Below are 7,021 nucleotides of genomic sequence, written 5' to 3'. Positions count from 1 at the left end.
ATATTATCTATAAACTCTGAGGATGAAGCCTTTTCTGTCTCTGAATCTACTGTGTATTAAATGTTGACAGATTTGCTGAGTCAATGAATATATTACATTTGCTTGTAATATAATTTTATGACTTTAGAAATCATACAATTAATATTATACTTATGTTGAAAACATCTCCCCTAGGCCTAGCAACAACAAATCAATGGAAATATGAAAAAAAGAAAACTATGCAAACTACAAATGAAGTCAACAATTTTGTTCATGGAAGGTCAACTTCAACAATCATCCACATTTTTATAAGTAACTGCAAACAATTGGAAAATAAGATAAATACCTTTTTAAATAGGATAAAAACCATCAAAATTCTAAGAAATGAAATGTGATTTTAGATCTCTACAAAACATGGGTGAAAGTAAAGTAGACGCAGATAAATATCATTATCAAGAATTACAGGAATCAACGTAAGCAGGAAAAAAAACCCAGTCATTAATTTGAGATACATTATAGTTCTATATGTAAAATCCTAAATTAAATATAAAACTTCTGGATGAAACTTTACAGTATTTTTGAAATCTCCGGAAAGAAAAAAAATTCTTATATATCACCTATAATCAATTACCATAAAAACAAACTAGACTTAATCAAAATGATATATTATTGCTAGTCAAGAGACACTGTTTCAGAAACTAAAAGGCAAGTTACATTACAAGAGGACAAAAAGTAGTTTTAATGCTTATGTATGATAAAGAACTTATACCTAGAATATGTAAAGAACTTTTATAATTTTATAGTAAGAAAATAAAGCCTAATTGACAAAATAGACAAATTATTTGAATAAACCATACACAGAAAAAGATATGAGTGCCCAAACATGAAAAAATGCTCAACACATTTCCTGATCTGTGAAGTGCAAATTGATACCATCATGAGGATATATTACTTCACACCAACTAGAATGACAAAAAATGGTAATACCAAATGTTGGGAAGGATGTGTAGAAACTAGAATTTTCACATATTATTGGAGGAATTGTAAAATGTTAGAATTACTTTGGAAAAATGGTTTCTTCTAAAATTAACCATGTACTTACTCTATAACCTAGTAATCTGACAATAGATATTTTATACAAGAGAAATGAAGACCTGTATATACACAACATGACTTGAACATATTCATAGGCAACCTTTTATAATGGCATTATAGGTTTATAGGCATATAAACAGATAAGCATTTGGGTGCAAGAAGGCAAGCAAAAGAAAAACAGCCTTAAATATTAGAAACAAAGAAGGAAAATTCCTATAAACCAAATGCCTATAGACCAAGAGACCGGATAAGTTGAGGCATAGTCATACAAAGATATACTATTTAGCAATAATAATAATAATAATAATAAAGAATGAACTAATGTTGATGCAACAGCAAGGATGAAGCACAAAAACTCTTTTGAGGAAAATAAAAAGGGAAAAAAGTGTTTACTGTTTTATTCACTTGATATAATATTCAAAAAGAAGCAAAACTAATGCATGAGGCTAGAAATCTGACTACGGAAATGAGGATGGACTAGAAGAGCATGCGAATATTTTCTGGGATGATGAAAATATTTTGTGTGTGAATTTTACCTTAATGTATAAATATTGCAAACGTCATCAATCTGTACAATGAAGATGTATTTTATGTAAATCTAACATAGCCGTGCACTCACTGGAAACACTTATTAGCAGTTGTGATATGCTGAAAGAAATTAGTGAACGTGAAGTAGGTTAAGGGAAAACCTTAAATGCACAAGCAAGTAACTGGGAAATGGAAGACAAAGGTAAGAGATGTAGAAAATACACTGCGAAAATCTAAAATACCTTTAATAGGATTCAGGGAAAGAGAAGAGTGAGAATATAAGTCATCTTTTTAAAAGATAACAGCTTGGAATTTTCCATAACTGATGAAAGGAATCAATCAATAGATTCTAGGAACTTGGCAGACATCAAGGGGGATGAATAAAAAGAAATCCATGAAGAAAAATCTGAGCAAATAGTTGAAAACCAAAAATACAAAGAAAATCTTCAAAGATGCCACAAAGAATAAATGCAAGGTGAGCAAAAGTTGAAAATCAATAAAACCAGCTGCATTAACAAAATAAAGGTAAAATGACGACCTCACTAGATGTGGAAAATATGTTATAAAGTTATCTGTTCACACAGCAAGAGAAGCAATGAAACACTGAGCACTGATGGTGTCAGATACGGGGGCAATCCTAGTTCTACTATTAACTTTGTTATCCTGGGCAAACTTGTTACTACTATTTCTACATACCTAGAAACAGACAAAAATCCATCAGTTTTTAAATTTTGCTCTTAAAAAGAAATCTTTAAACACCTGGCATGCAAAACAGAAAATAATGCAGTCACTCCATCTTTCAAAAACATTTTTTTTCTAACCATAAGAATGAGGATAGTTCAAGCTCTAGTGTTTCATGAATTTGCAAAATTTTACATTACGAATACCATAGATTTCTGTAGTAGGGAGAATTCTGAGATGGTCCCCCAGACCCTTTCCTCCTGAAGTATAAATCCTGATATATAATCCCTTCTCCTTCTATGTGGGTAGGGGAAGGAATAGGACGGATTTCACTCCCATGATTAAAGTATGTTAGAGGACAAAAATGAAAACAATTTTGCAATGCAGTTAAGGTCCTAAATTAGTTGACTTTGAGGTTATCAAAAGGAAAGTTATTGTGGGTAGATAGGACCTAATTAGGTGAGCTCTTAAAAGGAACCATCTTTCTGAAGGAAGACATTAAAAGTGTGAGAGAGATTGTCCTGCTGGCCTTGTAGAAGTAAACTGTCAAGTTTTGACAGGACCAGGACCAGAGAGTGGCCACTTGGAAATGAGAGGGACTTCTGCTCTATAACCAGCAAGAAAACAGAGATGACCCTTAAGAGAAGCTGACTTCTGTCTAAAACCTGAATATGCTTGAAAGAGGGCCCCAAGCTCCAGATGACAACACAACCTAGTGACGCCTGATGTCAGCTCCCTAAGACCCTGAGCAATGCTATTCCTGGACTTTTTAACCTACTGAAAATGTGATACAATGAACGAGTGTTGCTTTTTAACCTCTAAATCTGTGGTAATTTACATGATACTAGAAGACTAATAGAGTTGCCATGGAAGAGCAATCCTTTTTTTCTAGTTCAGAGAGAAAGAAACACTTGTGTTCCATTAACTAACTGTATACAAGACTGGTTCATTTACAGTTGCTGATTTTCAACTTCTAAAATTTTTAAAACCATTATCATTGAAAGGAAATTGATTACTAAATAGCTAATGCTCATTAGCTATTTGACATTCTCTTTCCTTGTTTGACATTCTCTTTTTTTAATTGGTTTGTTTTTATGTGCCACATATACTAGTTGGTCTTTCAGAGCTTACTATACTCTTCATGGATTTGTTTGCTAGTAGTAGATGTTGGGATAATGACTTAAAAATAAATGTTGTATATCAAACTACTAAATCAAAATGTTTGTTATGTAAATGTCAGGAAGGCAGTCATCTTAATATTTCTGAAAATTAAGCAGCTAGTAATTATGACGGGGAAACTTCATTTCAAGGTACTTTCCCCAAAGGTTTTAAATTCCCGTATCTGGGTCTCAATAAGTTATATGTACATTTTCAAATTGTTACATTAACTCCAATCGTTTCACTTAAAAATGTGTCAGGATGCTTTTTTCATGTGATTCTTAAGAGTTCGACATATTTTCAGATTGAGATAATTAAATGAAATGGTCTTACTCTGTAAGAAGGAAACACAAATGAACTCATATTTATTTGCTGATGTCCATTAAAAAAAAAAACAACACATCTTGTAATTTTACTTCTAACAGTTGTTCTCATATTAAAAATGCTGGGCATGTTCATACATATTCTTAAGTACAGTTATTCTGTGGAATAAAACAAAGTTTTCAGTTAAAGTGAGATATACAGGGGCACTTGGATGGCTCAGTCAGTTAAGCATCCAACTCTTGATTTTGGCTCAGGTCATGATCTCACAGTTTGTGAGCTGGAACCCTGCATGGGGCTCTGCAATGACAGAAGGGAGCCTGTTTGGGATTCTCTCTCTCCCACTCTCTGTTTCTCCCCTGCTTGCATTTTCTCCTCTCCCTCAAAATAAACAAACATTTATGATGGTTAATTATTTTAAAAAAGTGAGATATACAAAAGACAAAGCTGGGATTATCTATAATAGCCAAATTACAGAAAAGGTCCAAATGATATATAAAGGAGTAATATATTAGCCATAAAAAATAATGAAATCTTGCCATTTGCAATGACATAGAAGGAGCTAGAGAGTATCATGCTAAGTAAAAGAAGTCAGTCAGAGGAAGACAAATACTATATGATTTCACTCATATGTAGAATTTAAGAAACAAAGCAATCAATCACAGGGTGGGGAAAGAGGCAAAACAAGAAACAGAATCTTAGCTAGAGAACAAACTAATGGTTACCACAAGAAGTTGGGGGGCGGGGGTAGCGGTTAAACAGGTGATGGAGATTAAGGAAGGCACTTGTTATGATGAGCACTGGGTGTTGTATATAATTAATTGCTGAATCACTAAATTGTACACCTGAAACTAATATTACACTGTGTGTTAACCAACTGGAATTCAAATTAAAAAAAAAAAAAGACGAAGGTAAATCTGGGTATTCTGAAGTGTAAATAAGGGCCTAAAACTTTATCATCCAGGGAACAAATCTTACCACTACTCTGCTAATACATTGCTGTAATATTGTATGACCTGCAATTCAAACTGTGCTAGGAATTTCTATTCCAAAAGACTATAATGTGGCAACAAGACAGGGGCTGATTTACATTATCATCTTATTGTGACTCTATCAAAAATTCTATTCTCTTTAATTTGAGATTTAATCTATTTCAATTTGAGGGTTTCAGGGGAAGTCAAATAGAATTGAAATTAATTGATAAAACTCATTGTGTCTTATATTAAAGTTTTGGGCATAATTGCTCACACTTTAGTCTGATCTCATTTAAACTGTATTTATTATTAACTTTAAATTGTATGGTAATTAAGTTAATAGCATGGGAGTAGAACAAATTAAGATAGTTTCACTGCAGGTTTTCAACCTGTGTCCTACTGTGTGTGACTCAATTCATTATTCTTTTTGATTAAAGAGAATATATCAAGCTACTGACCCATAGATTTTTTTTTAACTAAAGTCTTAGCTGAAACCATGCCTCCTGATGTTTATAATAAATATTTTATTAGATATGATATTAACCAGCATAATTTATTAACCAATGACAAATATTGAGAAAGGCTTAGAATATTTATAAACTTTGCAAAAAATTGTCCTGCTGGGAGGATAGAAACTCCAAAGTCTTGAAATGAGCTATACTTTCCTATATCTGTTCCTAGAGAGAAAAGCCATTATCACATTGTGATTGTTAACTAATTTTTATATATTTGGCCTTGAAGAAATTACCCATTGGATTCAATGATAGTTTTGAAAAGCAGCTCTGAAATAATCTGTAACTTGCACTGCAGTTTTTAAATAGTACTAAATCTAGAGTTTCAACTTAACTTTACCTGGGACAGTAAAACAAAATCCTAAGTCAGAACAAGTTTGTTCTATTATAACACAAGTTAATATTTGCCCCAAATACCTTTTTCCGAAGTTACTACTATAGAAGTTCTTTAAGAATTAAAATCTCAATTTTTAAAGCCTGGTACAATTAATAAAGAACTCCAATGGCAAAGAAATAAGTGCTGGCCATTATTTTAAATCAAGGATGTACTTAGTGAACTCCCATTTCTATATGAAAGATTTTTTTTCTTTTTTTTAAGTGGGGATTAGTTTGTTATTTTCATTCTTATGATAATGCAAGTAAGTCATTTGGTACGTTGGAGTAATGATAGATTCAGGGTCCATGGACTTGGGATATAATTCTCACCCTGCATTTACAGACCTTATGACAAGGAATTGGCAACTAAACAAGAGAGTATGGCAAAGATGCCCTCCTACCGATGGCAAGAACCAAAAGTGGAAGAAAGCAAGCTGTCCTGGGAACAAAGTTAAGGAGTATTTCTACATTAAAAAAAAACTCTGAATCTGTAATATGTTTTAAAAAATCTGATTTTTTTCAATTAATATTATTATGAGACATGGAAAGCAATAAGCAACTGATGCACAGTGAGGAACTGAATAATGTTTGGACTGAAATTTTCTTTAGCACCACCTGAAAGTTAAAAAGAAGACTATGTGACATAGCGACATTTTATTTACTTTAATTAATAAGTATTTGTTATTTGTTGATGATTATTTATTTTGAGAGAGAAAGCACAAGCAGGGGAGGGACTCAGAGAGTGGGAGAGAGAATCCCAAACAGGCTCCATGTTCATTGCAGAGCCCAACATGGGGCTCGATCTCACACCATGAGATCATGACCTGAGCCAAAATCAAGAGTTGGATGTTCCCTCAACTGAGCCACTCAGTGCCCCAATATATAATTATTTTTAAAGAAGACTTTGGGACAAATGAGAAAGTTCTATCCTCATAAATAGGAGTTGGAGTTTGAGTTTGTTTACAATCAACAACTATTTTTCTTATAAACTATAGAATAAAGGAAACCCTACCAATGGTCAAAAGTTATATGTTGAGGTTGGAAAATGGGGGAGGAGTATGAAGACCCCAGGCTTGCCTTATCCCACAAATACAACGAGATAACTATCAGATCATTCAAAATACCCCAGAAATTGACCTGAAGACTGGCAGAACAAACTCTACAACTAAAGTAGAGAAGAGGCCACATCAAAGAAGGTAGGACATGCAGAGATAAGGCTTGGGAGAAATGGATCATAGTCACTGCAGCGGGGAGGGAGCCATGGTCATGAAAAGGGGTGAGAGAAAGACTAATACACGGGAACCCACAAGAGAAAATGAATCCTGATAGCAATTGACATGGAAAATGAGAAGAGCCAAATTTCATGCATTCTTACAATAATTAGGGCTTAAAACTTGG

Source organism: Panthera uncia, chromosome C2, assembly GCF_023721935.1.
Source record: "Panthera uncia isolate 11264 chromosome C2, Puncia_PCG_1.0, whole genome shotgun sequence".
NCBI lineage: Eukaryota > Metazoa > Chordata > Mammalia > Carnivora > Felidae > Panthera > Panthera uncia.
Note: the sequence above shows the minus strand (reverse complement) of the source record.